General features: G+C 40.7%; 1 protein-coding gene across 7 annotated transcripts in view; it reads right to left on the bottom strand.

The window, feature by feature from the left end:
• LOC120233110 (LIM domain containing preferred translocation partner in lipoma) overlaps positions 1 to 25,946 on the bottom strand; it is a 673,125-nt gene that overhangs the window by 348,062 nt on the left and 299,117 nt on the right. The window lies entirely within an intron of this gene.

Below are 25,946 nucleotides of genomic sequence, written 5' to 3'. Positions count from 1 at the left end.
ACAGTTTGTTCTTTGAGACTCTCTGTAAAGAGAAGTCTCTTCATGTTGAAGAGAAAGAGATTTAAAAACATAAAAACAAAAGCAATCTCCTTCCCTAAGAAGCTGGCAAAACTTCCAGTGGCTGGTAGAAATACAAGTCAACTTTTCTAATGTGCAAAGCAAGGCTAAAACTCCAGTCTCTTTATCATCTACATAGATTCATCTACCCTGTAGGTTAAGGACATTGGTAAAAAGTGCCACCAAAAAAAAAGCCATCTTTGGAGCAAACTCTGTTGCATTCAAAACAGAGACAACACTTTTATGATTCAAACAGAATAACAGCTTGGCATCTGGGACCATGGTATTGAATAAACAGAAAGTAGGTAACAATAGGAGACAATGAGAGCTTTCCATGGTTCTAGTTAGTATACTTGAAGCAAAAACATTAAGATAAAACCAAAGCATGAGACTTAATACACAGCTCAATTTTTTTTTCCCTTTTCACATGCCCTATCATCTCATACTTTTAAGCACTAAACACACTTCCCCAAAGTTGACAATGTTCGACCAGCCCACATCCCTTTAAAGGAAACAATCCTGCCCCCATCATTTGTTGCCAAAAGATCCATATTTTGGACCAATCATGTAACTCCACATCAAAACACTGTGACCCACAGAAGCAAGGCTGGACACCTGACCAATTGTCCATGAACAGGCTCATGAATAACTTTGGCCAATGAGAAAAAGACGAACAAGGCTAACAAATGCCCTTCTCTATCAACTTGAGTGAAAAAATATAACAAAACCAGCATGAGGATGGACTGTGGTCATGACAGGCCAAGAAGATCATGATCGTGGCTGATTACCAATAATCAAAACACAAGGAGTTAAGAAGCCAACTGCTGGAGGGGGTGAGGAATAAGGAATGTGCCAGTAATGGAGGATTGAAGAGGGAGAAGAGGCAGGGAAGGAGACGGGCTGAAAAGCAAAGAGAGATGGCCTTAGCCCTGAGCCTTCTGCTGCCAGACTCCATCCACATGGATTTTTGAGATAAATTATTTTACATGGGGACACTCTGCAGGGATTCTGTTCCCCAGTCAGCCCAACTGAGGCAGCCAGCACAAGACCTGCTCAGTTGCGAGGATGACGGCGGGAAGCCAGGTCTACCTGTGACACCATAAGCACTGCCCTTTCCTTCCTAAAACTCAACTTTTTCCTCTTGAAAATGAGGTATATGAGCCTTCCACATTGTACGGGTCTATAATGATATGTCACAACCTGCCTGCCGCCATCTTTGTTGTCCACATGCAACCAGATCTAAACCAAAAATGGACTAACTTAGAATTTACGCCAACTCAGCTGTAAGTAAGCAGCCTCATTTCTCACTGCTCTATGCAGATAAGAAAGCAAAAATATGGGCTCTTGGCTGGCTCAATCAGTAGAGCATGTGACTCTTGACCTTGGGGTTGTGAGTTTGAGCCCCACATGGAGGGTAGAGATAACTTAAAACTGAAATCTTAAAAAAAAAATAAAAGCAAAAACAACAAAATACCAAAAACATTTTTTTCATTGTATTTACCCACTCATTGAATTATTTCAATATAAAAATAATATTGTAATACTGGTAATACTCTTAAAGTAGTTCCTTGCATAAAATAAAGACCAGTTTGCATGAGAATAGCTATATAGTAATATGGAAAAAATATCTGTCAATAAAATGCAAACTATAAGAATAACCACGATGATTGACAGTAAAATAAGCATTTGCCACACCTTTTAAAAGCAGCAGAATCCTCTGCTGGAAACGAAATTATACCTGGAACCCCATTACTTAAACAGATAAAAACAGAATTACTCTGGGTTCAAATATAGCAGGAGAAGCCCAGGGCTCCACCCAGTGGGTCCCCCCGTTACCTTTCACCATGTCCTCAGAAGCCCTTCTATAGAAGATAGGTCAAGAATCACTGCTGCAGCTTTTCTAGGCAAGCTGTAGATGAAGAAATGGGATCCTTAAGATCCACTTTGCCAGTAAGTCCCAGATAGTTAGCAAACACTATACTAAGCTGCCTTTTCTACTCTGTGCGGTGTGTGCGTGTGTGTGTGCGTGCACGCACATTCATGTGTGTAAAAACAAGGCACAGGCATACCTCAGAGATACTGGGGTCTCAGTTCTAGACCACCATGATAAAGCAAATATCACAATAAAGCACGTCTAATGAATGTTTTGGTTTCCCCATGCCTATAATAGTCATGTTTACACTATACTTTGGTCTATTAAGTGTGCAATAATAGCATCGTCTAAAAAACCATGTATATACTTTAATTAAAAATATTTTGTTGTTAAAAAGAGTGTGCCAGTCATCACTTGAGCTTTCAGCAAGTCACGACTGTTTTGCTGGAGGGTCGTGCTTTGATGTTGAGGGCTCCTGACTGATCAGAGTGGTAGTCGACTGAAGCGTGAGTGGCTGCGGCAATTTCTTCCAATCAGATAACAATGAAGGTCACTGCATCCACAGAATCTTCTGCTCATGAGCAATTTCTATGTAACATATGATGCTGTTTGATAGCATTTTACCCACAGGATTTCTTTCAAAATTGGAATCAATTTTCTCAACCCCTGTTGCGGCTTTTTCAACTATGTTTATGTGATACTCTAAATCCTTTATTGTCATTTCAACAATCTCCATGGCAATCTTTGCCAGGCCTGGTTTTCATCTCCAGAAACTTTTTTTTGCTCATCCATCCATCCGTTAAAATTTGATCAAGAGACTGAAGCAATTCCGCCACATCACCAGGCTCCACTTCTCCTTCTATCTACTTCTCTTGCTGTTTCCACCACATCTACAGTTACTTCTACCACTGAAGTCTTGAACTTCTCCAAGTCGTCCATAAAGGCTGGAATCAACTTCTTCCAAACTCCTTTCAATGGTGATATTTTGAACTCTTCCTGTGAGTCACGAATGTATTTAAAGGCATCTAGAATGGTGGATCCTTTCCAAAAGATTTTCAATTAACTTTGCCCAGAGGAATGTTAGTCGAAGGTAGCTACAGCCTTAGGAAATGTGTTTTCTTAAACAATAAGAATGGAAAGTTGAAATTACCACTTGATCCATGAGCCACAGAATGGGTGTTGTGTTTACGGGCATGAGAACATTAAACTCATTGTCCATCTCCATTGAAGCTCTTGGGTGACTGGGTGCATTGTCAAGGAGCAATCATATTTTGAAAGGAATCTTTTCTTTTTTTTTTTTTTTCTCCCCCTGAACAGGCAGTCTCAACAGTGGGCTTAAAATATTCAGTAAACCACGTTGTAAACAGATGTGCTGTCATCTAGGCTCTGCTGTTCCATTTACACAGCACAGAGTAGATTCTGCATAATTCTTAAAGGCCCTACCATGTCTCAAATGGTAAATGAGCAAGGACTTCAACTTAGAGTCACCAGCTACATTAGTTCCTAACAAGAGAGGGCTTTTAAAGCTCTAAAGCCGGGCATTGGCTTCTCTCTAGTGATGAACGTTCTAGATGGCATTTTTTCCCTGAAGAAGGCTGCTTTGTCTACATTGAAAACCTGTTGTTTAGCATATCACCTTCAGGAATTATCTTAGCTAGATCTCCTGGATAACTTGCTGCAGCCTCTACTTCAGCATTTGCTACTTTACTTGATACTTTTATGTAATGGAAATGGCTCCCTTGCTTAAATCTCATCAACCAACCACCGTGACCTTCAACTTTTCTTCTGCACCTTCCTTATCTCTCTCAGCCTTCACAGAACTAAATGAAGTTAGGGCCTTGCTGTGTATGGATTAGGCATTGGCTTAAGGGAATGCTATAGCTGGTTTGATCTTCTCTTCAGACCAGTGAATTTTTTTTCCTATCAGCAATAAGACTCTTTTGCTTTCTTATCATTCATGTATTCACTGGAGTAGTGTTTTTAATTTTCTTCAAGAACTTTATTGTGTTTTCACTTTATTGCAGTCGCAACTTGGTTAACTGGATAAGAGGCCTGGCTTTAGGGCTAGCTCAGCTTTTGACATGCTTTCCTCATTAAGTTTAATCATTTCTAGCTTTTGATTGAAAATGAAAGACATGTAATATTTCCTTTCACCTGAACAGTTAGAGGTCACTGTAGCGTTGTTAACTGGACTGATTTCAATACTACTGTGTCTCAGGGAATAGGGAGGCCCCAGGAGAGGGACAGAGATGGAGAAATGGTCAGTCAAAAGAGGAGTCAGAACACAAACATATATGAATTAATTTTGTCATCTTATATGAGCATGGTTCACGGTACCCCAAAACAGTGGGAGCATCAAAGATCACTGATCACAGATCACCATAACAACTAGAATGATAATGAAAAATTTGAAATACTGCATTCTTATGAAAATATTAGAGACATGAAGTGACCAAATACTATTGGAAAAATGACACCAATTAATGTGCTCAATGCAGGGTTACCACAAACCCTTAATCTGTTAAAACATAAATGCAATATATGTAAAGTGTTAGGTATGCCTGTAGATCTAATTGAAATATTTATAAAGGTATCCATAAAGTCATCTGAGATCATGGAAATTTTGCCAGAAATGCTTTGCATAATATAATTAATACAAAAAAATTACAAGTAGAAATTTTAAAAGGTAGAGAAAAAAAAAAACAGTTTGATTTTCCATTAAGGAAACATTAATTTGAGGTGTGGCAGAGGGAGAACAAAAAATCGTTTGAACCCATGAATTAAAGACTGAATAAAATACTATTGGTCCTCATTGTAGAAAATACACAATAGGAAACAGCCCTGCCATATATTTTCACTATTGATTTTGCTTTAAAACCTTACAGAAGTAGGGCGCTGGGGTGGCTGAGTCGGCGAAGCATCTGACTTCGGCTCAAGTCATGATACTGCGGTTCCAGCCCCACATCCTCTGTCCTCCTTTCTCAGCCCCTCCCCCACACTCTCTCGGTCTCAAAAATAAACATTAAAAATATTTTAAAAACTAAAAATAAATAAAACCTTATAGAAGATAGCTTCCTTATTTTGCATTTTGACGATACAGGGCCAATGAGTTGGGGCACGATATATCTGTGGCCGAAGCCACTTTCTCACATTCCTCTACTGCATCATAGAAATAACCAAAAGCACATGTTTGAATACCTAAAAATTTGATATTAACATTATATATCAGCTCATCAGCTTCAAGTTTTTTTTCCCCTTGAAACCTTTGATGACCCCTCAAAATGTTGCCAAAATTGAAAACAAAGGAAAGTTGTTCAGTTCCCATGTGAAGGATTCCATGTCAGATAGCCAGAGCTATAACATGAAGGGACATGACACCAAAGTGGAGAAGGAGTGAGAAATTCTTTTGTAGATTTTTGGCTGTGATTCTGTGTGCTGAGTACCATCCATCAGGGCAGGCAGATAAAGGATGTATGGGAAAGTGAGACTATATTATAGATGATTAGCATAAAAAAGGTAACTCAGGCTCATGAAATATTAAAATTGGAAGGGAGACTTGGGGGGCTATTCCAACATTTTCACTTAAAAATAACAATAGTAGGGGCCCCTGGGGGCCTCAGTCAGTTAAGCGTCTGACTTCGGCTCGGGTCATGATCTCACGGTTCATGGATTCGAGCCCCACATCGGGCTCTGTGCTGATGACAGCTCAGAGCCTGGAGCCTGCTTCAGATTCCATGTCTCCCTCTCTCTCTCTGACCCTCCCCTGCTCACACTGTCACTGTCTCTCTCTCTCTCTCTCAGAAATAAATAAAACATAAAAAAAAAAAATAACAATAGTTCCCCCCCCCCCAGAAATGATTTAAACATCTGAGGTAATAATTTAGTGAAGGGGTTGAAACAGGACTAGAATCTGAACATCCTAAACTGGGAAACATCTTCTCCAAAGCAATAGCTCATACATTATTTCAAGTGTTGTTCTTAAGAGCCCACAGTATAAACAGAAAGATCTACTTATCCCCTTTTACAGGTGAGGAAATGTTACAAAAGTCAGGAGCAGAGATACTCCCCAAGGATTTCCAGTTCACTGTTGGGACAAGACCAACAAAATGAAGAAGAGTCAACCTCAAGCCAGTTCAAACGGCAATACTGACAAACAGGCACAAACGAGAGCCACCAAAATTCCTAGTGGAGAGATGCCAGAATGGGTGGGGACACTTAGATTCACACACAGTGGAAACAGGAAGAATCTTAGCTGCCATCTATTACAAGACCATGGTGACCCAAAAAGGAAGCAAAGGACCAGAAAGCTTAAGTGATTTGCTAAAGGTCAAACAACCAAATGCTAACGATGAGTTAGGGAGACCTGAGTTCATGCTCCCTGGCCCCAGCGCCCCCACCCAAAACTCCAAACTGTCAAGAAGTCAGTATTAAAATGTTCTCCTGATAAACTTACAAGTGTGCTAATGTCAGAAGATGACTTAATAATAGTGAGATCCAGAAAAATGATCTTGATTACCTACCCAGAACAACCACAGAATTATCTTTTGTCACCATGGAGGTGGGCATGTGGGTCCAGAGAGCAGAAAGGAACAAACCAGGCATGTCGTCCTGGTTCTGCCATAATTCATCAGGTGACCCTGGGCCAACCGCCTACTCCTTCTGAGCTGATGTTTGCTCACCATCTACGTGAAAGGTTTACGCTTGATCTTTATGATTTCTTCTGGTTCAAAAGTTCTGCTTTTCGAACACATTCATGTAAGTACAATCTACCTCACATTATAAGGAATTTAAAGTTTTTCACTGCTGTTGATATGTTTCTTCTCACTTGTAGCCACTTACTGGAGCTAAATTACTCTGGCCCTATTTAGTTTAAGTGTATTTTGAGAGATGAAAATACAGAAGATACAGAACAGCTACTAACAAGATACAATTTGAAACAGCCATTTCAAAAACAGGGTCATACATAGCAACTTTATAAAGGAATCTGCTTTCAGTTACCTTGTCTGGAGAGCCAGTCGTTGATTAATGGAAATGGCAGAAGATAGGGACGGTGACAACATCCTAGCAAAAGCTGGCCTTAAAGGACAAGACAAAACACACATTATGTCTCACCTCACAGGCTAACAATGGAAATGATTTGAGGAGTGGGATTCCTGAAAATTTCAGGAATCATATTTTCTAATAATGGAAGATGTATCTGCTCCCTAATAATTGTCCCAAATATGTTCATCATTTTATCTTGGTCAAACTTGCTTTTCAAAGACATCTCTAGAAAGTGGCCCATGAGCAAGTACAATCGCTAGTCAGCCACTCTATCCCCTGTACGCAGCCTGGGACGCAATTACCATTAGGAACGTGAGGCAAGGAAATTGTAGCTTCCTCTGCACCGCCATCATCAACAGAGAAGTGCCTGAGTTTAAAAAAGCACTTGTGCTAATATTTCTCATTGCATGGCACCGGCAGAGTCCTGTCTGTACAAATAATAATAATAAATAACAATAATAATTAATGCTAATAATAAAATAAATAGAGATTGGTAGATATGACTCCTGTTGACATTTTAGGATAATAAGGGTCAGAGAAAAAGAGTGCTTTCCATGTCACTCAGGTAGAAAAATGGAAGAATTAGAATTTAGGACTCAAACATTTCACTCCAAGGCTCATGCTCTGGCACCTTCCATGACACCAAGCCAGAAATGCAAGTAGGAAAGGTGTTCCCTTCAATCATCAAACTGTGATTATCCTATCACATTACTGCGAATTAGGTCATGGCCATAACTATAGTTAAAAGACAGGCTCCAATCATCTCTTTTGCTTTCTACTTCTCCATTTAGTACAGTTTTCATTCACCTTTCCAGAAATATTTATCAAATATTCAGGCCCCATTAACATGAAGAACAGGAATTGAAAAAATGGCAGGGTAAATCAATGGTTTTCTGTCCTCCAAGTGTTTGCAGTCGCATCAGAAAGGTTAGTTGATCCACAAATAACTGTACATTGGAGCTGAATACAGACAGGTAATATTCAAGTATAGGAAATACAAGACACTAGAACAGAGAAATAGAGAATTCATAAAAGGCTGCATGTACTCAAGGAGAATCGAAAAGATCTTGAATGGAGAAAAGAGATGTAAGATATTTCCCAGATGAGCATAAAGACATCGGAGGAATACTGTGGCATGCACTAGCACTTGGCAAATACAAATGTTCCTTTAGGTAAAAATAGAGGAAGATTAGACTCAAAGGGTCAGCTGTGGTCAGAAAAGGCAGGTGTACAAGTTCTGCACGGAAGGAACTTGCCCTGTATCCAGGATATAGACCTCTAAAGGGTGAGTGCGTCCCCGTGACGAAAAGAGAAGGTGGGCAGGGGTGGTTGTATCTCAGGACGCAGTGTTGATGTGGGAACAAACACATGGTATGAATCACATATATTTTAGGCGGTGCACAGACAATTTACATCAACGACATTCCTAGCAGGAATTCCTATTTTTACAAAAAAAGTTTACAACTGAGAAAAAGTAAGTACGGGACTATATCAGGAAGCTGTTGATTTCACCTTAATCAGGGATGAATATGAATCCACAAGACAGCACACATTTCTGCCTCTACCCTTAGAAATACAAGTTAACAGAGTGCTATGCAAACACTGACTTCCCTGGGCAGAGGTCCAGAAAGCAGAAAAGACATTTATTAAGAACCAATGCTACCTGAGTCTCAGGACTCTTCTCTCCAATTTACAAGCCTTTCTTGACTCCAGAATTCTGCTCACACCTCACGTCAGCCTTTCCTCAGAAATGTTTTCTTTTTCACAGAATAATCAAGCAATAATCAAACGGCTACCATTTACTTGGCAATATACTGAGACTATATTAAAGAAAGAGGACAAATAACAACATTGGATAAGAAAGACCCTGATTGGCCATTCCTATGTTTCCCTCCCTGGTCTCCCTTACTCCATTGTGAACTTTTTTCTTTATGATAGATTCCACTGAAACCAATTCTAAGGGTTCTGTTCCCACCTGTGGTTCAAAGTGGACTCTGGGCCCCCACCTGGATTTAAATCAAAAGGATTGAAAGTACTGAGATGTTTTTCACCAACTCACATCCCCTTCTCCATTTTTGCTTTTAAGTTTATTTATTTATTTTGAGAGAGGGAGTGCCACTGGGGGAGGGGCAGAGAGAGAGGGAGAGAGCGAGAATCCTAAGCAAGCTCTACACAGTCAGTGCAGAACCGGACACGGGCCTTGAGCCTATGAACTGTGGGATCATGACCTGAGCCAAAATCATGAGGCAGATTCTCAACCATCTGAACCACCCAGGGGCCCCCACTTCTGTTTTATGTCCTCCTGGGAAATAGGGGAATAATAATTCAAACTCCACAGTGACATTCTGGAAGCCAGGTGGGATAAGATCCTGGAAATGGCATGCCCAGCAGAATGCTAAATGTACAGTAGTTCTTCTGTAAATGCCTGCTCGTAGTGTGTTCTATAAATGAGGACGTGACAGGATGGTTCTAGGTGAGTTCTAGGAGACCCTCAGATACCAAGTAAAAAACAGTGGTCTCAGGGTGAGGCTAGAATTTGGTGGCTGAAGACACATAGTCAGAAAAAGACTGGGCTTTGAACGGAAGCTGGGCCCCCTATGAGGACAAAAGCGTTCAGACACTCATGAAAAGGGAAAATTGTTAGTTGCCTGCCCACATTTATCAGATCAGAACCTTTGGGAGCAGGGCCTGGCAATCTGTATTTGACAAGCCCTTAGCCCCTCCCCCAATTCTTTTCAACACTAAATTTGAAATCTGCTGGCCTAGAACTTGGTTGCCTGGTGCGAATGCAGAGCTAACAACAACAACTGGAATAATTTCATTAAAATCCCACAACTCTGAACGCACTTAAGGAGAAATTCTTTACTAACGTATTCTAAGCCAGTTCCCAGGGACAGGAAAATGCTGGTCCGACAGCACTCTTTTCCCACCCGCAGAGCTGACACAGTAAACACAATCTACTTAGCTTCTCTTCATTTGTAGAAATGGCAACAGCACTTGCCACCTTGAAGGGGTGCTATGTGTCCCCATTTATTGGTGTTCACAAAGTCTTCTGAGTGTTCCGATAAATCAACTATAAGTTGGCATTATTCATAGCACGCTGTTGGAGCTTAATACATATTCAATTAAAAAACAATGACAACAATAGAGCAATATCCACAAATTAGCATTAATTACAGCCCTGTATTCTTCTCCCCCTGCTGCCACAATTCTGTGGAGGCAGAGCTGTTTACAGCTGAAGATTGCATAGACACGCTCATTAAGGAGGGTCAGTGCTCAGTGGCATCAGCACTGCCTCTATAAAGTTCCTATCACATTGCCTTGGAGCCTTGATTTTCCACAGGATCCTCCTATTTGACAAACATGAGGACAGGAGGCAAAGCTCTCTCCCCTGAAGAAAGACAGGACACTGTAAAGCATCTGGGACTCTTGTTTCCCATACCCCCTCTCTCCAAATGGCTCTAGACTCTAGCTCCCCTTCTCCAGCCTCCCTTTCCCCATAAGTTGTGGCCACTGCCCCAGCTCAGGCCCTCATGTGCCTCATTAGACTCATGCAGCTGACCCTAAGCCATTCCACCACATCTGAGCCGGTCAAGTCCTACTATATTATAGAAATTCATCTGAATAAACATCAGGTGACTTTCCTTGATGATAACTAATACAGACTCAAATTGGGAAATTCCCCCCAAACTGCCATCTAAACTTAAAGAGAAGTAATCCATCTATTTGAAATACAACAGTGGCTGTAAGACCAGAGGGAACTTTAACCAAAGAAAGATGGAAGAGACAGACAGAAACAGGCAGTCTGAGAGATGGGACAGCTTAAACAAGGTCTATAAGGCTGTGCCACTATCTGTGTTTAGGGTTCAGCTTTCTCCAAGGGACAACATTTGGTCCCCAGCCAAGCCAGCCATTCATCAAGCCATTGATCAAGAAGGGGTGTCACCATTCCGTCCCTGGTCTTCTTGCCCTGTCTCACTCAGGCACCACAGCACATCCAAGTGCGTTAGGCTGTGCTGACTTCAGTCTCCCACTCTGCATGAGCTTTTGACATGAGGAGTAGGAGCCCAGTAGGTTTGAGGGTTCATCAAGAGAAAAAGAAGAGGGGCGCCTGGGTGGCTCAGTCAGTTGGGCGGCCGACTTCGGCCCAGGTCATGATCTCATGGATCATGGGTTTGAGCCCCGCATCGGGCTCTGTGTTGACTGCCAGCTCAGAGCTTAGAGCCTGTTTCAGATTCTGTGTCTCCCTTTCTCTCTGACCCTCCCCTGCTCATGCTGTCTCTCTCTCTCTCTCTCTCTCTCTCAGAAATAAAGAAAATGTTAAAAAAAATAGAGAAAAAGAAGAAACTTATGTGATTTCACTGAGTAGCTATTTTCACTACAAAAAATTCCCATATTTACTTTTCCCCTTTTTGAAATGGCACTGAGGAAACACATGCCAGACCGCCATGAACAGGGGCTGTACTTTCCAAACAGTAGCAAGGACTAAAAATAGAAAAGAGTGATTTGCTCAAGATGTATATAACTTCCTCTCCCATTTCCTTTCCCCACCACCCTGAGTCAGTACACAGAAGTGGTACGTGTTGAACTGTTTTGTTTGTTCACAACAGCATCAAAAAAGTGATAAGCCCATGTATGGTGTATACTCCATAGATGTTTCCAGAAAATTCCTATTACCAAGATTAATAATGACTCTATCAGATCAATCCACAAATATCAACCAGATATCCCTGAATGAGATAAAGGCTATGGGTGATCCAGGAATATGAGAGGTGACCCAGCCTTCAGATCATTTCTAAAAGGGGAATGAACAAGAAGATAATGGAATGAGTTCAGGCCATTGAGTCCAGAAGCCCCCAGCTGAGGTTGGGGCCAGCTCTCATACTGTGTCACCCTTAGTGGTTCACTTAAAAAACAAGCCCTCCTCCCATTTTCTCATCACAAGAAAAATGGGCTTAATTAGGACCTTTCCAAATCTGAATTTCTATGATTTTTCATGTTAAATAATTTGCACAGGTCTCTTCCATGTCATATTTTGATTCTGGCTCTATCATATATGGTTTAGAGGCAATATAAATGTGTATGACATAAACACATCGGTCCACAAAGAGGTAAGTGGCAGGAAAATGAAACATTATTAACTGATTCACTGTCGCCATTATTATAAACCACATACTACTGGGTACTCTACACTTCTTACCTTAATTAATTCTGAAGATAACTTTCTAAGAATGTGTCTTTATTCCCACTTTGCATGTGAAGATGGGTAATGTGACTGGTAAGTGATAGAGCAGAGTATCCTGGCACTAAGCTGGGGTTGTGACACTACAACACCTTACCCAGTCGGTAGGACCAGGAAAAAAAAAAAAAAAAAAAAAAACAAAGGAAAAAAAAAAAAAAAAAGAAAACCAGAAGGGAGAGACTGGTGACATGAGAAGCTACCAGGAAGAAATTCAGATTTGAATTCAGCAGGTCAAAATGGGAAGTATTTCCAAATCCAATTCTCAGTTGAGAAATGAGAATGTCTTAAGCAGCAAGAAAGACACTCAGCATGGGAAGTGGCCAATGAGGACATCAGCTTCACAAGAGCAAGGACTGTAAAAGGCACAGGGGGAAATAAGATGTGTTTTAAAGAGTGAGGTGGGCCATAGAATATTCTGAAAATCAACTAAGAGAAGAAATTTAATGAGGTAGGCAATAAAAATTCATAGGAAGAAAATACATTTTTTTGAAGATGAATTCTTTAGGGATATGCAGCCAGAATGAAACAAACAAACAAAGCCATAAAAAAAAAAAAAGGATCAAAAAAATGAGTCTATTGTGATCTGGAGAAGAAGCTAGGGCAATGAATAGTAAAATAAAGAGATGAGAGTACACTTGGGAATCCTTTTTGAACCAAAAATCTTAGATGTTGGTAACAGAATACTACAAAAATAAGACATATCAGCAATGACCAGAGTTTAGAATTTGGAAGAATAGAAATATTTCAGAAACTTAACAGAAGACCATAGGGAAAGGGAAAAGGGAAAAATGGTTTCAAACAGAGAGGGAAGCAAACCATAAGAGACTCTTAAATAGAGAACAAATAGGGTTGATGGGGGGAGAGGTGAGGGAGAGGGGAAAGTGGATAATGGGAATTGAGGAGGGCACTTGTTGGGATGAGCACTGACTGTTGAATGTAAGTGATGAATCACGGGAATCTACTCCCAAAGCCAAGGCATGTCGTATACACTGTATGTTAGCTAACTTGACGATAAATTTGTATTTAAAAAAAATAAGAAAATAGGGTGTTGCTTCTAATAGAATGGAAGCCTGGGGTAAAGCGATGGATAGCTCTGGAACATACGTAACGTGAGGAGACAAAAGGCTGTGGGAAGACCCTAGGATAAACGGCATGACAGTTGTCTAAGGAAGGGAGTCATCAGCAGTTCAAGTCGTTAAATAAACAGATCAAAGTTGACTCTATTAGAGTTATGATTTCTACTGAGAGAAGACAGAAGGTCAAAAGGGAGAGCACTGAGTAGGCACCTTACTTTAGGATTGGGAAAGGAGGGTGGGGGACCTGGTACGAAGGAGAGATAAAGAATAGTCGCAGAGCAAGGGAACTGAGGAAGTTCTGTGGAGTGAAAATTGAAGGAGGAAGTGGGGAGGTTCAAGTCATCAAGTGTTACCTGCCTGAAAGAGGTAGTGTCAGAAAAAGAACAATCATTGGGGAATCAGAAGCAGTGGCAAACATGTACAAGAGCCATTTCAGTAGACTTGAAATGACTTCTGTTGATGCTAAGACCATGGCTTAAGTCCCAGTTTACAGAGAGAATCATGGCAGGCAGGAAAGGAAGGAGAGGAAAGATTCTTATTTAATGAATCTGTAACTCTACAAAAATACTTCTCTATAGTGGCCATGGCCTGAAACTGGTTTCTATCCCCACTGGGTCAGGAAAGAATTACTAAAGTGACACTGTGACTTTCAATGACTGAAAAGGAAATGAAAACAATCCTCTAGGTACATTTCAACTTTCAAAATGTCTTGATGTAAAATGATAATAAAAGGGATGTAGTCTCCTGAATGTGTACCGTGAAATACTCTGCTGCCTGCCATGTTTTTTATTTACTTGTTTGATTATCTCTTCATGGAATCCCTAAGCCTGTGCCAGCTAGGTACTCTATGAAGTTCTGAGTCAGATCTTCTTCCTGAGTCATAACCTTGACCCTGAAGAGCACACGCTGTAAGTCAGCTGGGGCTTGAATCAGTACATCTCTGTTCCAGGGAGAATTGATCATTCTCTTTTCAATACTTGCCTTACCATCAAATCCAACATTGAAAGGCCATGCAGTAATTCATTGTGGGGGGCGATGTAAATTTTAATAGAAAGAATTAAAGCTCAAGGATGTTGAAATACTATTATCAAAAATAATAAATCGTTTACTTACTCTTTTAGAAAGTACTATCAAATGGATTATTTTTTATCTGATCCTTAGGGGGGAAAAACAAACAGAAGATAGGAAGCATACTGGTTTATGGCTGAAGAAACTGAGATTTGGCTCCTAGGGATGGTCTTTCCCAAATCACATCATGTACGGTTCAAAACAGAAAGTGGCTATAGGACAGACACAGACTGTTTTAAGCACTGAAACTTATGGGGAAAGGAAAGAATATAAGCACCTTCTCTCTCTCTCTCTCTCTCTCTCTCTCTCTCTCTCGCGAGTGTCTCATTAGCCAAATCCTTTACTTCTAAAAATAACAGCAAAATCATCTTTTTTATCATGCGAATCCTCCTGTCTTCTGTTACTCCCATTCCCCCATTTAAAAAACTGCCATAAACATAGTTTATCTACCAGGTACCACCAATTTTACTCATTTTCCATCATAATAAAAATTGTTATCTTTTTAAAGTTTATTGATGAAAGAAATATAAAATCAAACAATTAAGGAAAGAATCCATTTTATAGGCTTATAAGCATATTTGCCACCTTTTAATGCCAAAGTACACTCTTTCAATCCATAGATACAGACAACTGGAGGGAAAAGAGAGAGAGAGAGAGAGAGAGAGAGGAGAGTCGGAAGACAATAGTGCCATAGAGAATTCTACAACAGAACTCATAAGAGGAAGAGCTTCCAAATAGTGAGGACTTAGAGAGCAAAGTTACAATTGGTGTTTTGTGCCCTTCCTCGACAAAGAATATAATGGAAAAGTACCAATAAAGCAGTGATGGCGAGAGAGAGAGAGAGAGAGAGAAAGAGAGAGAGGAATGGACTGAGAGGACTCAGGGTCTGATCCCTGCCTGAGACACTTAATACCATGGAAACTGGGGCTATCCCTTTGCTTCCGTGAGCCTCAGCATCTTCACTTGCACAAGATGGGGATTATCTCTACCCTTCCGTTTTCATAAGTTATGTAAAGGCTCAAGTGAGACCAAGTGTATGAAAATCTTTTATTTAAAAACAAAACAGAAAACACTCCAAGTCAAGTTTGGAATTTATGGAATTTGCAGGCCTTGGACAGGTCACACTCACAAAAGCTAATGATAAAATAATGATAAGAATAGTGTAACCCCTCAAGGGCTGGTATATGTGTTGCATGCAATAATATACTGTAAGTTAGCCAGTAGGGGGGCATAAATACTTGGCTTTTGAACGGATCAATCAAAATCAGTGATGCACAGAAAATCTCCCCAAAACATTGGGAGTTACACAAATAAAATCTGAGTTAATGCCCTAGGTTTTTGGTCTTGGCATCTTCTACTCCCTCTTTTACCCCTTCTTTCAGATCAAGTTGTTTTGTGCTCATATTGAGTGGATTATGTAAATTACAATGGAACTAAAGGATTTGAGAGCCCGATAGAGCCTCCTACCAAATCCATGGATAAGAAGTACATGGTACATACAATCTGTGAGGGGATTGTCAGAGAATATGCCTAGGGCTGGGATGGAAGATGTGCTTATTTCTACTAAAGAACAACACCGAAAGCTATCTCAGTGGCCCCTGGCTACCAGCCATGAACACATATTGTTGATGACTTTGGCTGCTTTTAGAGAATTCAAAATGATCTGCCTTCTCTCACTTGAAAGGGAATTGATACTAAGCCAAGAGGCTTAAAAGTCCCCAAAATACATTCTGTTTTTGTTTTTGTCCATTTAAAAGTAAATCACTGCTTCCATGATACTTGTGGGATCTAAAAAAGTAGTCTCAACTTGTAAGATCTTAATTTTTTAATTGGTTATAAAATATATTTGTATCTTTTTTTTAAAAAAAATGCGAAGATCAGGTAAGATAATATAAAGTATTTAGCAATTTGTAAATTACCGTGAAGTTATAAAGAGGTGATATTTTATCACCAAAGCAGGGAATTTTAGAGCTGTAAGAGATCTAAAAGTTTAGTTCATCCAATCATTCATTTTACAGAGGGAGTTTGTGGAAGTGTCTCTTTAGCGAAAGACTCAAATCCCCACACATTTAGGAGCAAGGAATGGGATTAATGATGAACTTTGGGGAGGCATGGGGCAAACCAAAGACAGCGACAACTATTCCTTCCGGAACTCAGCACAGAGGCCAACTAGCCCTGAATTGCACAACAGTGATGACATCAACAGTAAATATTTACTAAGTGCTGGGATTTGTCAGGCACATACAATATTCTCTTTATGCATCTCAGAGCAGCCCAAAGTGGTAGGTTCAATTACTATGCCCAGTTTACAGAAGAGCAAACTGAGGCATGGGAAGGTTAAATAACATGACTGTTGGCATACAGCTAGTGGGTGAGGGGCCAGGTATCTGGATCCTGTGCACAAAGTTAGGCATCACGCCATGTTATCCCTAAAGCTTGACTTGGCTTAGATGATGCAACCAAGGAGGGCTTTTCTGTGGTGAAGCCCTCGAGGGCAGGAGAGTGAGCTTGAGATAAAAAAACAAAAGGTAGCATTACCTGACTTTAATAGCTGACTTTGAGCTGTCACAACAAGAAGGGTGAGGGGGTGGGGGAGCCTCTTGGGAAATGATGTTTGGAGTATAGAATGTCATAACAGCAGTAAAATTGCTTAATGAGTTCATCCTTTCTAATAAAAAGTTCTTTGCCACATTCCCTGACACTCCTGGTGAAACACTCTTTGAGAAGCATGGATGGGGAAATAGTGAGGGAGGAAACTCAACGGCCTAGAGAACTCAACCAGGGACCACCCGAAAACCTGCTTCTGCCATTGCTTGGCATGTACAGGACATCGCAATAGAGGCTTTCTAACCTCCCTGTGCATCCTCACTTCTTACCTGTGTGTACATCCTCGCAGCTAAGAAGTAGCCTCAAGGACTGCAGTAAAGCTCGCAGGTCTGCTTCTGGGCTATGCATCTAATGGAAACCCTTTTGTTGGCCTACCTCCCCTAATTACACATATAATATGAAGACCAGATGCAGGTACCCACTCTGTGGTCACCATGCTTATTAAAGGTCTATATATTCCTGACCTGGAAAGAAGATAAAGTTTGGAGAACAAGCCAGTTAGGTCTATCAGCACAGCAGATGCAGAGCCACATCCCCTCCCCTGAATGCAGGCGGATGTAGCATTCGGAAGTCAAGAGCAGACTACCACCACAAAAGAATTAAAAACTAAAGGATCCTCCCATATGGCACAACTACTGAAAAACAATACTAATATGAACAAGGGACAATAAATCGAAAATCATAAAATAGAGGTTCTGTAAGGATGAAAAAGGCAAACAAAAAGTTAAACTGCTTTTTCTTAATAACACGAGGAAGTGCACCCCCCAACCCCTGCTTAGCTAAATATAAATGTGACTCTTTCAATCAAGCATCTATTGACTGCTGAGTGGAAACATTGGGGTGAGGGTAGGGACCTGTATCCAAGTGCAGTGCAGTGAAACCATGGACTCCCTAAATAAGGCTTGCAGATCCAACAAAGGAAAGGTAATAAGCCAGAAAAAGAATCACACTGGAGTCAGATTTCTCATCCGTAACATTAAATGATGTAAAATAATAATATAAAAATCTTCCTTGAATACTGATAAAGGAAATTTGATCCTAGAATTCTATAAGCAGCCAAACCTTTATGTAAATATAAAGGCAAAAATAAGTCATTTACAGATACATAAAAACGCAGGAGCTGGATCATCCATGCAGCCTTTCCAAAAAAAAAAAAAAAAAATTACTGTGGCAGGGGAAAAAAACAGAAGGAATCAGAATAACGAATTCAAGAAAAAGAAATAGCAAACACGACACACTGTAATAAACAAGGAAAAGTTATAGTTTATGGGGCATCTGGGTGGCTTAGTCGGTTAAGTGACTGATTTTGGCTCAGGTTATGATCTCACAGTTCATGAATTCAAGCCCCACATCATGCTCTGCGCTGACAGCATGGAGCCTGCTTGGGATTCTCTGTGCCCCCCTCTCTCTGGTCCTGCCCTTCTCAGGCTCTCATGCTCTCTCTCTATTTCTCTCTCTCAAAAATAAATATACATTTTAAAAAGTTATAGTTTACTAATAATGCGGTGATAACAATTTAATGTGAGAAGTGGTTCTTTCAAAAGAGTTTAAGTTATAAAGTTTAAAATATTACAGCATATTCTCCAAATTGCCTTAAGAAGCTTTTGGATGCATCAGAAAGAAGAATGTTCACACCTCACATGGTGTAGACATTGGGCACAGGACAACAGGACATATATTCAGATTATGATTTTTCCGTGATAGAGACACAGAATTGAAAACAGTTGAGGGGCACCTGGGTGGCTCAGTCGGTTTAGCATCCGACTTTGGCTCAGGTCATGATCTCACGGTTCATGGGTTCAAGCCCCAAGTTGGCCTCTGTGCTGACAGCGAGCTCAGGGCCTGGGAGCCTGTTTGGGATTCTGGGTTTCCCTCTCTCTCTGACCCTGGCCTGCTCACGCTGTCTCTATCTCTCTCTCAAAAATAAATAAAACATTAAAAAATTAAAAAAAAAGAAATTAGTTGAGCTGCACAGTTTGATTTATTTTCATTATGAGACAAAACATATTAAAAAATAAGTAAGCACATTATAGCTTTGAAGAATTCACTAAGATTCTTGATGAGAGAGACAAAATGAGAAAGGAAAAAAAAAAAAAAAAAAACTTCCACTGACTCAGAAAGAAGCAGCTGCAATTTCACACACCTCTAGGCAAAGAAAATTTTCTGAAATATGCAAATATTGTAAATTACTCCTTATAAAGAAACTCAAGATCTAACGGAACCCTAACCTCACGGGTTATCCTGAACCACGGCATTACTGACCACGGCGTTTCTCTACCAGACTTTTCTCATCCAGCGACTGGCCAGTTCTTCCCTGCAGGAAGCATGTGGGTGCCCTAGGTCACGTCAAGGGAGAGTGGCAGTGGTCGCGGGATTGACAAGTGTGAAGGAGTGAGTTGTGTACACCTACTCTACTTCTGATCCCCAGAAAAAGGCTTACCTCTTTACATAGGTCCTTAAAAACTAGGGAGGGGAAAACTGCGGGTTTCCATGAAAAAGGTTCAAACCGCTAAAGCAAATAGTGGGGATACCCCCTAGGGGCTCTAGGTCTGCTACTTTCTTATTTATTTATTTATTTATTTATTTATTTATCTATTTATTTATTCTATGTTTTTCTTAAATAGTTTATTGTCAAGTTGATTTACATATAACACCCAGTGCTCATCCCCACAAGTGCCCTCCTCCATGCCCATCTCCCCCCTCCCCCCCTCACCCATCAGTCCTCAGTTTGTTCTCAGCATTCAAGAGTCTCTCATGGTTTCGCTCCCCCCCCCACTATTTTCCCCCCTTCCCCCCCATGGTCCTCCATTAAGTTCTTTCTAATCCTCCTATACGTGCAAACATATGGTAGCTGTCCTTCCCTGCCTGACTTACTTCGCTCAGCATAACACCCTCTATCTAGTTCCATCCATGTTGCTACATATGGAGGCCTGCTACTTTCAAAGGAGGTTTTATGAGTCTAGACACCAAAAATTGTGCTCTTTTGTCATCTGAATTTCCAATCACATGATGATTCAGAGAGAAAAGCAAACAGGAAACCTTTGAAATTCACTTCTAGAAAGTCATATTGACCAAAGCCAGTGACATGCCTAGGAGCCTACCAGCTCTGCTAAACACACACTGACCTACCCCTGCAACCACAAAAGGAAGAGATAACCATGAAGCAAGCTGCTGCTGCTGCTGCTGCTGCTGTTGCCAGGATCACAAACAGCCCTACAAACCAAAAAAGGGCTTGCTGACCCAAGGTCCGGTGAATAAGGTAAAGGGTCAGGAAGAAATAAGCATCTCAACCACTCCTTTGGTATGTTTTCCTAGATCAAGATACTCTCGTGTTCTCACTGTGCAGAAAGCACAAGCGCTTCAGAGTGGATTGGAGCTTCTGACCATTTTGGGTTTCTTCAGGCAAGACTGCACATGACCTCTACTCTTTGTAGCCTTGATAGCCTGGATCTCCTTTTGTACCCAGCCTCCTTCCTCACCTCGCCAACTACTGGGCAGCAGAAGGAATGACCTCTACGATAGGCTGTGTCAAAGCCATATAAAGGGAGTTTTGTTGCCTATTTTCTGCAAGTTCCTAAAAGACTGTGACCATGGCTGAGGGCCTGAGTCCTCCCTGTCTACAGGCCTGTATCTGTCATTCCATACCTGCGACCATGACAGATCTAGACTAAGAGTCACAAGACACAGATTCCAGTGCCAGCTCTGCAGAAACTATGGTAGATTCTAAAATTATTATTGACACACGTGGGTAAGTGACTATAATCTATCATTTGCCATGTCCATAAAGGAGCTTTGAAAATGTTTTCAGAAGAACAGAAATGAGTTGGCCTGCAAACTTTTAAAGACTGACTAAGGGGCGCCTGGTGGCTTAGTCGGTTAAGCGTCTGACTTTCGCTTAGGTCATGATCTCGTGGTTCGTGGGTTCGAGCCCCGCATCAGGCTCTGTGCTGACTGCCAGCTCAGAGCCTGGAGCCTGCTTCAGTCTGTTACTCCCTCTCTCTCAGACCCTCCCCTGCTCACGCTGTCTCTCTCTCTCTGTCTCCTAGAAATAAATAAAACATTAAAAAAAAAAAAAAAAAAAAAAAGACTGACTAAGACAAGACCATAAATGATTTCGGAGGTTTCCTTTCTCCCTTCTCTTTTCAATTAACTCTGGGCATTTCCCCAAGTCCAGAGCATAGCTCACATTACACTGTTTTCACTCAGGCCTCAGGAAAGTCACTTCTTTCGGCAACTCTTGTGATCAACTACATGGGGCAGACATCACCTCTCCCTCCCCTGGCCTGACTGTTCCTTTGCATGGGCACTGTGTTCTAAGAGGGTAGTTAGAAAATCACCGGAAAGAAATCATAGGGGCGCCTGGGTGGCTCAATCGGTTAAGCGTCTGACTTTGACTCAGGTCATGATCTCACAGTTCATGAGTTTGAACCCTGCACCGGCCTCTGTACTGACACTTTGGAGCCTGGAGCCTGCTTAGGGTTCTGTCTCCCTCTCTCTCTGCCCCTCCCCCACCTGCACTCTATTTCTCTCTCTCTCCCTAAAAAATAAACATTAGAATAAATTTTTTTTTTTTTAATGAAAGAAATCATGCAGAGACAAATTCCCGTTCCATAAAAGAAAGGAGTTTTTAACATAAGGAATAAGCAACTACAGGCATCATGGTCCGTGTTCTAAGGTAGAGGGACTGTAGTGACAACAGCAAATGTGGCCGTGGCCATCCTGCTGGGATGAGCGGAAAAGAGGAGATGAAAATCAGGAGTACACAGATCTCTGGAGAGTGGGCAAGTCGAAGCAAGCCACGGGACTGGGTCACAAAGAGAGAGGCAGTGAGGTGATAACAACTGGAGGTCATGAAGAAAAGTCAAGCAAAGATCTCATGAAAAGTGGATGTTAAATATCAGGCACTTGAACGTGAAGCCATCAGGTATCAGGAGACAAGTCCTGGGTGTCTGGGTGGCTCAGTTGGCTAGGCATCTGACTTCAGCTCAGGTCATGATCTCACTGTTCCTGAGTTCAAGCCCCGAGTGGGGCTCTGTGCTGAAAGTTAAAAGAAAAGAAAAGAAAAGGAGACAAGTCCCCAAGGACTTCTAGAAAGTGTACCAGAGCTGTGTGCATGGGGTTCCCCACAAGTGTAACAAGTCATGCCTGATGGTGTGTAGAAAATACCACATGGCATCCAACAACAGATATGGGGATGTCACCCTTATCTTTAAAATATTAACAAACACCTGAAGTAAATGGTCAATGATTTCAGAATAAAGGGCAAATTCCACAGTGGGCCAAGCAGCCCTAGCACACTACTTTGTGTTCTCCTTCAATGCTATTATTTTTCTTACTTCATTGCTAAAAGATCTATTCCCTCCATTGGAAAATTAAGGTCCTACCCAGCCATCAAAGCTTGGTTCAATTGACACTGTTTCCAAGAATCCTTCTTGTAGATCTCCAGTTTGTCAATTCATTTCTCCCACCCTCTACCACAACTTAGGACTTAGCTTGTGCTTCTGATCAGAGCATTATGACTCAGAAATAATTCACTATGGAACACAATAGTTTAAAAGCTGTCTTTGCGTACAACTCCTAAACTTGATTCGGAGGTACTATATGTGATCCATCTCCTGATCTTTCAACATCATCTCACCTGCAATAGTCACCCATAAATATTTTGTTAAACTAGAAAAAAAAATAGGAGATCCAAACAAAAGAAAGGAACTTGAAGTATTACCTCTAATTCCCTTGTAAACCTGAACTTCTATGAGTTACTCTCCTCCCGTGAAACTACTCTAAGCAATGCTGTAGATGTGCCCATTAGCTGGCTGAAATTAGAAGAAATGAACAACCGTAGCATCAGATTAGGACAACATTACACAGTTCCAAGGTCGAGAGTCAGAGCACTAGACCCATGATGTCAAATTCTAAAGCTATGATCCCTAGAATATGTGCCTGACTTACAGAAGTTACTCAATTTGTAATGGGTGAATGAAGAATAAAGGAATGAATGAAATGCTAACTCCAAACCTCACAGGTACTGAGGCCAAACTGATCTTGACATAAAAGAAAAGATAAAGCCCCCATTTGATTTCCAAGATCCATTTTTTCTCTTAAAAAAAGAATTCTCAAAAGAAGAATTTTTGAATTGAAGTATTTGCCTTTTGCAAAAAAATAAAAACAAAAGTTTGTAGCAGGTATCAAAACTTCAGGACATAAGCAAAACTCCAAAAGGACCTGGTCCTTCAAATTAAAACCATATAATCCTGTTGTCTGAACCTCAGAGTCTTATAGGCTAATGGAAGACTCTAAAGCAAAACCATGTGCAAGGCCATGTGGTACAACAGGAAGGACAAATCTGGAAGTCAAGGTTTCTCAAAATGAAGTATGGTTGATAGGATCCATACCTTCATGAGGCTCAGTTTCCCCATCTGCAAAAGGAATTCATCTGTTCAGTGAGTCCCTGAAGAGGCTGTTAACTAATGGCTGACACCACGGTTGGACTAAATAATCCCTAAGCTCCCGTTCAGCTCTGAATATCTTATAATTCTATAGTCATACTTAGGAGACGTTATTTTGACTCTGACCTGAAAAACTGGCTACAACCATAAACAGACTTCTACTTAAAAACACACATTTACCAGCTATAATTTGGACTTGGCAACCTTCAGTTTCACCAGGGCCAAGAGGAAAAAGTGCAAAATTTTCTCCCGTGGTTATATTACTTTGGGCTCTATTATATAGTTCATATTCCAAGGTGGTGCAAATATGGCCAGGGCAGGACCAAGTCACTATCTTTCTCACACAAGGGAAGGGCATGCCCCTGTGCTTTTGAACTTGCCAACAATCTTCCATATATTCAAGAATAACCCGCCTCCCCTACCAGATGTGCCCTTTCCTGTTTGGCAAACCCCATTTTATTTTTCATCCTTCCTTCTGTTTTGCAAAGAACATAAGCCAACATGGCAACCGGCTTTTTGTTTATTTCCTTCCTTATAAAAAACAAAGTCATGGTTTTGGTACAGTTATCAGGAAAATGGCCAGAGAGGAGAAGAGCTTTTGTAATTTTTATATAAGCCCATGTTTGAATTCTTCTTCATTAAACCTTTTGGCAAAACCTTATCATTACCACTGTTGTTATTTTTATATAGTAATATTACAATACCAAAATATCTGGATAGCCATTATAGCTTGCCAATTTCAAATCCATCTGTATTTCATTTGGTTCCTAGAGGTAGTAGACAGTTATCTTAGTTTTAATTATAAGAAGAATCGGATTTAGTGTGACCTGTCGAGAATCATGTAACTAGAATAAGCTGTTCAATGAACAAACACAAGTCTGTCATGATGTCAAACAAGCCTTTAAGAATGAAATATTTAAGGGGCGCCTGGGTGGCTTAGTCGGTTAAGCGTCCGACTTTCCGACTTTTGCTTAGGTCATGGTCTCGCGGTTCGTGGGTTCGAGCCCCGCGTCGGGCTCTGTGCTGGCTGCCAGCTCAGAGCCTGGAGCCTGTTTCAGTCTGTGACTCCCTCTCTCTCTCTGACCCTCCCCTGCTCACGCTGTTTCTCTCTCCTAGAAATAAATAAAACATTAAAAAAAAAAAAGAATGAAATATTTAAAATGCAACAAAATAGCTTCCATAATATTCCAAGAGAGCAAATAGACTAAGTGAAGTTTTTAATTATATAGATTCAACAATATGCAGCGAACAGCTCTGGACCAAGTAAGAGCAAAGGTATATAAAGGACAAATGTGAGAGGGATTTTGTTTTTCACTGTTAATAAAAAATGACTAAAATAAGGAAACTTGATAATATTATTTCTATTTGTCAAGGGACCTATCTGTTGCATAAAATAAATATAAACTTTATAGAATTCCTGTCCATTAGTGGAATTCGAGCTTTGATTTTATTAGCTTACTCCATTTTATCAGCAAGATTTTACAGGAAAATCAAGACTTTTGTAGGAAACCCATGACATATATATCTAAAACATAAAAATTTTAATGGATTTTTAAAAATCTGGGTTCCAAACTGAAATGGAGACCACTGGTTATAACCAGAAGTTACTAATTTTAACTTCTCAATAGCACAAAAAGTTTCTTCTATTACTTAACTTCTACTGTATGGAAATATACTCCCAAAACACTCACAGGGTTTACTCCCTTCTCCCCACTCCACATCTTTGCTTAAGTGTCCCCTTTTCAGCAAGATCTCTGGATCACCCTTTCTCCCAACACACAGCCCTGATCTCATTCTAATGTTCTTCATAATCAATGTACCTATTTTGTTTACATCCACCAGTTTTACTAATGTGAGAGTTTCACGAGTGCAGGACCCTGTCTGTCTTTTTCTCAATAGAATTCTAGTACTATAAAGCATCTGCACACAGGCACATGGAACATTTGCTGAATGAATGAATCATTTCTTCCTTTGTCTCTCCCAACCTGAGATTTAGGAGAATGAAAGCCAGGCAATGGACTGAAGCATTTAAACAGTTATTTCCCATGGCCTTTCTTCTTTAAAACTTATTATGAGAGGGCCACTTGGGTGGCTCCAGTCAGTTGAGCATCTGACTTTGGCTTAGGTCATGATCTCATGGTCCGTGGGTTCAAGCCCTGTGCCAGGCTCTGTGCTGACAGCTCAGAGCCTGGAGCTTGTTTCTGATTCTGTGTCTCCCTCTCTCTCTGCCCCTCTCCCAATTGCCCGCTTGCTCTCTCTCTTCCTCTCTCAAAAATTAAACAAACATTAAAAAAATTTTTAAACTTACTATGGGAAATTGTAAACATATATAAATAAAGGTAGACTAAATATAATCAACCTCCATGCACTCAACAATGATCAACTCTTCACTAATCTTTCTTTCACCTATTTTCTCACTCAGTAGCTCCCTACTCTTATTATTTTGAAGCAAATACCAGACACCATCAATTTCCTCCCCAAATATTTTGGATATTTCTCTAAAAGATAAGGGCTGTGGGTTTTTTTTTTTTTTC

This window comes from Hyaena hyaena, unplaced genomic scaffold (assembly GCF_003009895.1).
Source record: "Hyaena hyaena isolate Hyena2069 unplaced genomic scaffold, ASM300989v1 scaffold_84, whole genome shotgun sequence".
Lineage (NCBI taxonomy): Eukaryota > Metazoa > Chordata > Mammalia > Carnivora > Hyaenidae > Hyaena > Hyaena hyaena.
The sequence above is the reverse complement of the archived record's forward strand: the minus strand, read 5'-3'. Positions and strand labels throughout refer to the sequence as shown.